The sequence below is a fragment of the Hyla sarda genome, chromosome 6 (assembly GCF_029499605.1).
Source record: "Hyla sarda isolate aHylSar1 chromosome 6, aHylSar1.hap1, whole genome shotgun sequence".
Classification (NCBI taxonomy): domain Eukaryota; kingdom Metazoa; phylum Chordata; class Amphibia; order Anura; family Hylidae; genus Hyla; species Hyla sarda.
The window spans coordinates 280,136,441-280,147,653 of NC_079194.1; positions in this window are offsets into that span (position 1 = coordinate 280,136,441).

Consider the following 11,213-nt stretch of genomic DNA (forward strand, 5'->3'; position numbering starts at 1 on the left):
AGAACATTGAAGTGGTGTAAAGCCAATGATAAATCTCCTCCTATGTACCTATCTATCTATCTATCTATCTATCTATCAATGATCTATCAATCTGTCTCAGCTTCTCCCTTACTGTTGTGGTGTCCCAGTACGGGAGGTGTTACCCCGTGCTCCTGCTGCCCTGTCAGGCAGCCTCCTTCAGTGTCCCCAAGGCCCCCTGCACTTGTTTCCCCATTGTAAATATGTTTTACCATGTAAAGTGTTATAAAATGTAATGTTGCTTTAAAGGGGTACTCCAGTGGAAAACTTTTTTTTTTTTTTTTTTTACTACAAAGGAAATCTTTTCTTTTTGGATTTCTTTTCTGTCACAACCACAGTGCTCTCTGCTGACACCTCTTTCCATGCCAGGAACTGTCCAGAGCAGAAGAAAATCCCCATAGAAAACATATGCTGCTCTGGACAGTTCCTAAAATGGACAGAGGTGTCAACAGAGAGCACTGTGGTCAGGACATAAAAGAAATCCAAAAAGAAAAGATTTCCTCTGTAGTATACAGACACTATTAAGTACTGCAAGGATTAATAATTTTTAATAGAAGTAATTTACAAATCTGTTTAACTTTCTGGCACCAGTTGATTAAAAAAAAAAGTTTTCCACCGGAGTACCCCTTTAAGAGTTATACCATGTGATATGTCATGTGATTGTTACCCAGGAGGTACCAGTGACCAGGTGATCCCAAGATTGACCTATGGGCTCCCTGCGTGGTCTGCATTCAATTGTCCAGTCCTACTACAAGTCCCAGCAAGCCCTTAAGGTCTCTGCATCACTGGTCACCTTGTAGGGCCCTGGCTGAACTGTATAGACTTTACCCTCTGTCTACCCTCAGTAAAGCTACCGTTGTCCGTAACTTGGAGTCAGAGTCTTTATTGCCCCCGTGCCTAGCCCAGGATCCAGCGGTATACCTTCGGGTGGTTATAGGCTAAACCACGCCCTGGTGTCACAAATACAAGGAGTTAATGCCATCTGCCCCTAGGGTAACAACATCTGCCCTGCACCACACACCCTGACACCACACTGTCCTCTTTCCCCTTTCTCTTCCATTAAAGAGGTACTCCGCCCCTAAGACATCTTATCCCCTATCCAAAGGATAGGGGATAAGATGTCTGACCATGGGGGTCCCACCGCCAGGGACCCCTGCAATCCTGCATTGGGCACCCACATCTTTGAGCTGCACACCACGCTGCCAGCTCACAAACTGCTGGGTGCCGACCACGGGGCCGGAGTATCGTGATGTCACGGAGTACCGGAGTACCGTGGACAGCACTTGGCAGTTTGTGAGCTGGCAGTGCGGCGTGCAGCTCAGAGGTAGGTGCCCAATGCAAGATCACGGGGGTCCCCTTTGGATAGGGGATAAGATGCCTTAGGGCCGGAGTACCCCTTTAAATGTTATAAACCTACAATTCTGGCCATACACCAGCTTAACTAAAAGTGCCAGAAAGAAACTAACTACTAACCTACAACTAGCACAAAATAATTATAGAGATCACAATAAATGTCAAAATTGCAAAACTTTATTACAAATAAGTTACAAATACAGGACCCACCCAATTAAAAAGACCCACCCTTAAAACCAACCCCACAAACAAGGTAGGGGCAGCTCATCTATGGACTCAGACAGTACAGTAATAACAGAATTGTGGAAAATAATATGGTCATATATCATTACCTAAGGTTGTCATACTGAGTCCTTCAAGATCGCTGGACCGCCCCCCCCCCCCCCCCCCACCTCGACACATGTTTCGTAGTCTTCCTCAGGCCCTTTAAATGCTATTTTTTTTCCAATAATTAGCTATTTATCTATTCGTTTACTTTATATCTATCCATCCATGCATCGATCTATTTTATCTATCTCATATCTATCTACCTACCTACTTACCTATCTACGTACCTATCTAATGTCTATCTATCTGTCTATCCTTTCTAACAATCTATACTTCCATCTTCAAAATGTTTTTTACTCCTGATATTTTTGTGACCTTTTGTTTTTCTAAGCAGGCTGTTCCTTTGCAGTTTTGGAATGACATTTCTATGGTATTGTTGACGTTGGGTATCACAGCCTATTCCAGAATAAAGTGTTACAGGGCCTGACTCCGTGGGGTGTTATCACAGCTTCCAGGTAATTAGGAAGTGCAAAGCAAATAGAATGATTGTGACATCTAGTGGTGAGGATTGGTCATTACATGTGTCAGCCAGAAGGTGATTGACAAAGCAAGGGCTTCCGTCGTATACCCTCCTACATGGTGCCACACAGATGGGAAGTATCTTTACTGCTGTCATCTTACAGCCGGCTACAGCCATATGGACTTTATATATATAGGAGACATCAGGGAATATTGAAATAGAGAAAATTTAATTTACACAAAATTGACATAGAAGTAAGCTCTTGGAAGCATAGATATATAGTAATATAAATGTGTGTCCTTACAAACTGTAAAAATAAAATAAAAAAATAAAAATAATTTATTGTGTCTATTTGTAAAGCTATTATAGAAAAATGTAAAACTAAGCAGCCAGGTAAATGTTCCAGCAGAGATTCCTTCCTGACATTTATATAAAGTGAAACCATTTCAATAGACTACCCCTTTGAGAAGACCATCTCTTTATCAGGACCATACTTTGTGTTACAGATTTTCAGTCCACCCAACATTATGCAAAGCCGCCATTTTCTTTGGGATGACCACCTCTGGTATCTGTACCTATCTGGAGACTGAGGGTCCAGAGGTTGGCGGGATCTGTGGACATGCCATAAATGCTGTAAACAGGAATAGCCCTTTAACCCCTTAAGGACTCAGACAATTAAATTTTTACGTTTTCATTTTTTCCTCCTCGCCTTCTAAAAATCATAACTCTTTTATATTTTCATCCACAGACTAGTATGAGGGCTTGTTTTTTGCGCGACCAGTTGTCCTTTGTAATGACATCACTCATTATATCATAAAATGTATGGCGCAACCAAAAAACACTATTTTTGTGGGGAAATTAAAACGAAAAACGCAATTTTGCTAATTTTGGAAGGTTTCGTTTTCACGCCGTACAATTTATGGTAAAAATGACGTGTGTTCTTTATTCTGAGGGTCAATACGATTAAAATGATACCCATTATTATATACTTTTCTATTATTGTTGCGCTTAAAAAAAATCACAAACTTTTTAACCAAATTAGTACGTTTATAATCCCTTTATTTTGATGACCTCTAACTTTTTTATTTTTCCGTATAAGCGGCGGTATGAGGGCTCATTTTTTGCGCCATGATCTGTACTTTTTTTTGATACCACATTTGCATATAAAAACTTTTAATACATTTTTTATAATTTTTTTTAATAAAATGTATTAAAAAAGTAGGAATTTTGGACTTTTTTTTTTTTTCGTTCACGCCGTTAACCATACAGGATCATTAACATTTTATTTTAATAGTTCGGACATTTACGCACGCGGCGATACCAAATGTCTATAAAAAAAAATTTTTTACGCTTTTTGGGGGTAAAATAGGAAAAAACGGACGTTTCACTTTTTTATTGGGGGAGAGGATTTTTCACTTTTTTTTTACTTTTACTTTTACATTTTTTTTACACTAGAATAGTCCCCATAGGGGACTATTCATAGCAATACCATGATTGCTAATACTGATCTGTTCTATGTATAGGACATAGAACAGACCTGAGACTCTCCTGCTTTGTGATACTTATGTTACTGCCTTTTCTCTTCTTTGATGGTGCCTTTTAAAAAAACATGCTTCATCTTGAATCCTACTGGATTTCCCTGAATTTTGCATTAATGTGTTTGCATTATTTGTTTTTCTTACTCCCTTAAAGGGGTACTCCAGTGGAAAACTTTTTTTTTTAAACAGATTTGTAAATTACTTCTATTTAAGAATCTTAATCCTTCCAGTACTTATTAGCTGCTGAATACTACAGAGGAAATTCTTTTCGGAACACAGTGCTCTCTGCTGACATCTCTGTCCATTTTAGGAACTGTCCAGAGCAACATATGTTTTCTATGGGGATTTTCTCCTACTCTGGACAGTTCCTAAAATGGACAGAGGTGTCAGCAGAGAGCACTGTGGTCATGATGTCAGCAGAGAGAGCTGACAAATCTGTTTAACTTTCTGGCACCAGTTGATTAAAAAAAATAGTTTTCCACTGGAGTACCCCTTTAATAACATTGTTCATAGTATTTATTCCTGCCTTTCCCTACATTATAAATACGGTCTGTATGGACCTGCTCACCAGCTATTACTGCTGCCCTATTAAGCTACCCACTGATAACCGACTTAGTGGGCTGGGTACTTGTTCCTGAATTATTAGGCCCTCTCCCTATGTAGTTCTCAGCCTTAACTTTCTCTGCCCTCTTGCTGCCCTTCTACTGTTCCTCCCGCGTTTTTCTCCACTAGGTTATTGAACAGACTGGACAGTGTGTAATTAAACTATAACTTTCACATCATCCGGCGCTCACATCGCAACTCTGTTTAGTTTAATTACTGGCACACAGGATTATTTTGGGGAATTTTTTGCATAGACTACATCATTGGATTTAATCATATAAGGATCTATAACTGAGACACAATACAAAGGTGGCATACTGTTATTGGTTATTGCCCGGACTGGTTCCGGTGTTGACATCGTCCTTATGGCCTCCTCTCTTAGACCCCTTATGACTGTCCTCTTACTTTCCTTTAGTTTTCTGATCTTCTTTGTTCCATTTCTCATACCCCTTCTTTTTTCTTCTTTTCATAGGACATGTGTGGTTGTTTATATACTGCCGACAGGGCGCCTCACACTCTGGGCTCTCCTGAGTCATGGTAAGTGACTAGGGATGAACGATTCAAATCTGCCGAATCCGAATTCGTTACGAATATCAGGAAAAATTGGTTTCGTAACGAATGCGAATATCGCCGCGATTAATGAATCGCTTCATTAAACTCCATTTTAGTGTGGTCCAGGCTCCAGGACATCTAAAATGGTGGACCCACATGTGAGGACATGGGACAAGGAATCCTGGGAAGGTCGGAACAAGGGTCGGCAGTATGACCCTGAATCACAAGCAGCCAGTCACCCCTGTGATGTCACAGCCCTATATAATCGGCAGCCATATTGCAGCCAGTCACATCAACGTTCCTTTGCAGAGAGAGAGGGACAGAGAGCAGTTTGTGTTGAACAGAAAAGCATTTTTACAGCAACGATTCACATCAAGCCCAAATCCAACCTAGAAGCACTGATAGGGAAGGGAGTGAGATTGAGAGAGAAATTGCAATTTTGGGTGTAGTACACAGTGACTGTGTGCTGCACTGGTGTGTACAACAACTGAAAAGCTAATAGTAGCCAGCCAGTGGGGGTAAGCACACCATTAAAAGCGTATTGTCCTTTAAGTGTAACCTGTGTGTACATCTAAGTGGTGTACCATTTTGTTCCTGTTAAAGTCTTAATGGCCAAGATACTGTGAAATGCCAGCCAAAAGTACACACCTGCTGGTGTTGTAGACAAATACTCTTTTAAGCATACCGGAGCGCATTGTCCTCCCCTCATAAGTGCATACAACATACGTACATCTAAGTGGTGTACCATTTTATTCCTGTTAAAGTCTTAAGGGCCTAGATACTGTGAAAGGCCAGCCAAAAGTACTCACCTGCTGGTGTTGTAGGCAAATACTGTTTTAAGCATACCGGAGCGCATTGTTCTCCCCTCATAAGTGCATACAACATACGTACATCTAAGTGGTGTACCATTTTATTCCTGTTAAAGTCTTAAGGGCCTAGACACTGTGAAAGGCCAGCCAAAAGTACACACCTGCTGGTGTTGTAGACAAATACTGTGTTAAGCGTAGTGGAGCATATTGTACTCCCCTCATATACGCACTAAGTATGTCAGGCAGAGAAGGGCCAGGATGTGCACAGAGGAATGGCAGAGGCCTAAATTCATCAGGATGAGGTTGCAGCAGACTAGAGGCGAGTGGCAGCAGGAGTCGCAGCGAGAGGCCTAAGCTCCTGGTATCAGCTAGCGGTCGTGTCTCGACCAGCAACCCATCTGCCGTCATCGATTGGTTAACACAATCATCCACTTTATCACAAGTGACATCTGACACCCCCAGTCAACAGTCGGTGGGTTCATCAGACACAACACTAATATTTGGCATGGCCAGTGAGCAGTTCCTGTCCTTTCATTGCCTCTGTCCTATGCTGTTCCCTCCGCCACAGAAGTATCTTATGCTGTGGGTTCAGCTCTACTATTTTGTGAGGACGATCTAATAGAGGACAGTCAGCAGCTACTGCCCAGCCAAGAAGTGGAGGAGACATCCACCGCTTCCTCCGCAGTGATGAGGAGAGTGGCGTGACAGGTGTTGTGAGCGTTCAGGGTCTTGAAGCAGACACTGTTGAGGAACCTGAGGAGGACATCGGTGACGTGCAGACAAAAGTCGATGATGATGAAGCCGATTGCACTTGGGAGCTGGGTGCAGAAGGGGCTTCATCATCATCAGGAGAAAAGGGTTACAGGTTACCCGTGAGGCAGCAGCTAAGCCAGCAAGGTGGTAGCATGGTTGGCAGTCAGCATGGTGGCAGAAGTGGAAAGTCTGGAGCCAAACATGCGCGGGGTAGACCCCCTGCTTTGCAGCAGCCTACCTTCCCGGGAGGTAGTGGAACAGGGGTTCCTGGAGTCGGTGGCAGTAGCAGTCAATCAGTGCGGACTGTTGGTGGGAAAATAAGCTACTTGGCGGTGTGGCAGTTTTTCATGAAGCATCCGGAGGATGTTAACCTGGCCACATGCAAGATGTGTCGGCAGAAGGTGAAGCAAGGCCATGGTCCGATTGTTGGCACCACGGCCCTGCATCAACATATGCAGCGTCATCATAAAACAGCCTGGGAGAACCGTGGCTCCGATGTGGTGGTCCAGCCTGCTGCATCACCCATTGGCATGCCATTCCCTGTTTCAGCCAGCCAAGGCTCCACCACCTCAGCCGAAGGGAGCTGTGTGTCCTACCCATCTTCTGTCGCTCCAGATGCTCCTGTTCCTTCTCTTTCGAGTCAGTCATTCTGCCAGCAATCCATCAGCGAAGCCATGTCCAAGCAAAAACAGTATGTGCCCACTCCTCCAACTGCGCAGAAGCTAAATGTGCTCTTGTCCAAGTTGCTGGTGCTGCAGTCCCTCCCTTTTCAAGTGGTAGACTCTGCACCTTTCAGAGAACTGATGGCTTGTGCCAAGCCGAGTTGGAGAGTCCCAAGCCGTCATTTCTTTGCGAAGAAGGCAGTACAAGCCCTGCACAATTTTGTGGAACAGAAGGTGGGCCAATCCTTGAGCCTGTCGGTGTGTACCAAAGTGCACGGCAGCGCCGACGTGTGGAGCTGTGACTATGGTCAGGGACAATACATGTCCTTTACAGCCCACTGGGTGAATGTGGTTTCTGCACAGCCACAACAGCAACTTGGACAGGTCACGCCGCTTAAGCCTCCACGCTCTCAGGTCATTGGTCCTTTGACAGTGTGCGCCTCCACCTCCTCCACCGTGTCCTCAGCCTCCACTCTACGGACAGGTCTCAGCGCCCCTCCAGCATTCCATGTGTGCAGGGCACTGCGGTGTCACGCGGTTCTTCATAATGGTTTGCCTTGGCGAACAGAGTCACACATTTATAAAGAAATCGAATCATGGCTTACTTCACGAAAACTGGCAATGGGAACCATGGTGACCGGCAACGAAAAGTACATCTTGTCTGCGCTGCGACAAGAAAGTCTGAGGCATGCGCCCTGCATGGCACCTGTGTTCAGTCTGGTTGTCAAGTGGTTCCTGAAGTGTTCCCGCCATCTGCAAGACATCTTAACAATGGGAAAGAAACTTTGCATGCACTTCAGCCACTCATACACCGCAAAGGACACCCTCCTTGAGCTGCAGTATCAGAATGGTATCCTCCAACATAGTCTGATTTGCGACGTTTCCACACGTTGGAATTCCACCCTCCATATGTTGGACCGACTATACGAACAGAGAAAAGCCATCACCGATTTCTTGATGATCCAAGCGGATAAGGGGACTCCCCCAGTGTAACTTCAATGTCAACCATAAGTGACACCTGCCGCTTGCTCAGGCCCTTTGAGGAAGCCACATTATTAGTCAGTCGCCAGGATTACGGGATGAACTACGTCATTCCACTGCTTCATTTACTACAACACGTGTTGAAAACGATGTCTGATCAGGGCACTAGTGAAGTGGCGCCTACATCTCACGGCCACATGAGCCCCTGTGGGGGCTGAACTGGTGGAGGATGAGGGGGGGGGAGGGGCATGGTGGAGCACAGTTTAGTTTTGCAACATGTGCGGTTTTTCTAGTCATCTGACAGGAGAGGAGTTGCAGAAGCAGCCAGAGGAGCTAGAGGGTTATGAGGAAGACGAGACAGAGGATCCAGACACACCGGGGCAGTGGAGATGGAGGCAGGTAGTCCCTCCGAGTCACTTGCACAAATGGCACGATGCATGCTCAATTGCCGGTAGTGACCGCCGAATTGTCACCATTCAGCAGCGGGATGACTTCTGGCTCTCCACCTTATTGGACCCTCTTTAACAGCAGAAAATGGGGGCCTTTTTTACACCCACTAAGAGAGAGGACAAACTGACCTACTACAGAGACATCCTATGTAGTCAGTTGGCCAATGCCTATCTGTACCATCATCCATCCTCTCGCATGTTTGACTCAGGGGGCCCTCTGCGCTCACCTTCCACTGCCATGACTGATGGGGAGGGGTGGGGTGTCAGGAGCAGTACCAACTCCATCAGCAGCAGTCTGATTTACAGTCGCTGACGAGTAGCTTTCTTGTTGGTGGCACATGGTGGTTTTTGCACACCTTCCTTTTGTCTGATTTCAAAAAAATTTGGGGTACATATATTTTATCCTAAGAATATTATTAAAAGTTAAGTTTTACGCAATACATATCCTCAATACTTACTTGTGCACACTAACACTTTTACCAAAAGAGACCGTTTTCATCTGCCTACCTGCCTCAGCTACTATTCTGATCCTGCCACCCGCCTGAAGCCACACATCTTCTGCCAAGTTCTCCTTTTTTCACTCACCTTCATCACCGAGTACTGGTATTGCCACCCACCTCCCCACTACATCACCTTCTGATGCTGCTGATGCCACCTTCAGGCTGTCTCATTCTGCCACCATATGTTCCCCTCATGCTGATGCCAGCTCAAAGCTGTCTCATACTGCCACCTCCAGGCTGTCTCATTCTGCAACTATATGTTCTCCTCATGCTGCCGCCAACTCCAGGCTGTCATTCAGCCACTATATGGTCTCCACATGCTGTCGCCAACGCCAGGCTGTCATTCAGACACTATCTGGCCTCCTCATGCTGCCGCCAATTCCAGGCTATGTCATTCAGTGACTATATGGTCTCCTTATGCTTCCGCCAACTACAGGCTGTGTCAATGTACCGCCATGTGGTCTCCTCATGCTGCTGGCACATTGAATAAAACTTTTTAGGTTCATCTATTTGAAATCTTCAATTTAAATGTTACAAATATATTTATTCTTTTCAATTGTGAGGCCCTATGGTCTCATGCTGCCGCCACCTCCACGCTGAGTCATTCAGCCACTATATGTTCTCCTCATGCTGCCGCTGCCTCCACGCTGTGTCGTTCAGGCACTATATGGTCTGCTCATGCTCCCGCCAACTCCAGGCTGTGTCATTCAGGCACTATATGGTCTCCTCATGCTGCCGCCACCTCCATGCTGTGTCATTGTGCCGCTCTACGACAGTGATTCTATTAGCGACGCCTCTAATCTGCATGTCATTCTGAACAGTATTATTTCACTAACCCAGCACACACCCTATGCGTGTTACAGCAAGGCAAAGTGTTCTGCACACCTATTGAGGCTCTCCATAGGCCAGAAATAGCCTATCGGCCGAATAGAATTTTTCCAGAAATTTGCTCATCTCCTATCACTACACATTCCCCATGGCTGACATCAGACTTGCTACCCTTTATGTAAAGGTTTTTAATACACCGGAGAAAAAAAGCACAACTCCTTTACATATTTCATAAGAAAAGGCCGCATATTTTGTGTTTGCAAGAAACGAATTTTAAAACCGTTTTTTTCCCTCCTGTCTCCACTAGATATCATTCTACCTGGTTGCACAGCACTAACCCAGAAGCCAGGACGAAGGGTGTCTCCATAGCCTTCCACAAATCATTTCCCATAGTTGTTTTAATATATTAATAGATCCTCAGGCCCGATTCATCTTCGCTAACTGTGAGTTGGCGGGTCAGAAATTGACGATAGCGACAATCTATGCCCCCAATCATGCTCAGGTGCCATTTCTTCTCAGGACGCTGGATCTACTGGCTTCATTTTCCACAGGTCCTATTATTTTTTGTGGTGACTTGAATCTTTCACTTTTTCCATTGTTGGATGCCTCTACGGGACACTCTTATACGTCTTATCGCAAACTACGTGCCCTAAAGAAGAAACTGCACCTAATGCAGTTGAATGATGTCTGGCGAGCCCTCTATCCTGATACCCGAGATTATACTTTCTTTTCCCATCCTCGAAGATCCTACTCTAGAACAGACTACATTTTCTGCCTCCATCACCGTTCAGGGATCCCCTGTATGGCCGGCACTCTCCTTCCTCATCATCACGTTGTCGCGTACGTGCGTCACGACGTGATGACGGCGATGGAGAGCGAGGATACCCGGCCGGCAGCAGAGACGTTCAGCAGCAGAGCGATGGGGGACACGGCGACAGCGATGGAGCAACATCCAGGGCAGCGGTGACGGGTCCGGAGCGGCGGGGACACGTGAGTATTACCTCCTATGCAGTGGTCTTCAATCTGCGGACCTCCAGATGTTGCAAAACTACAACTCCCAGCATGCCCCGACAGCCAACGGCTGCCCGGGCATGCTGGGAGTTGTAGTTTTGCAACATCTGGTGGTCCGCAGGTTAAAGACCACTATTGGGTTCAAAATCTTAAATTTTTTAGATTTTGCACCTAAAAATAGGGTGCGTCTTATACGCCGGTGCGTCCTATAGGGCGAAAAATACGGTATTCTTACATTTGGCTTACTGTTTGTACTTTACATAGGTATCCTCTGTTACAATACCATCTTATGTACTGAGTGCTCTCCTTACCTATACCTTGTATGTGACTGGTGCTATTCTACTTTGTTCTATGTATGTTTTTAACTGA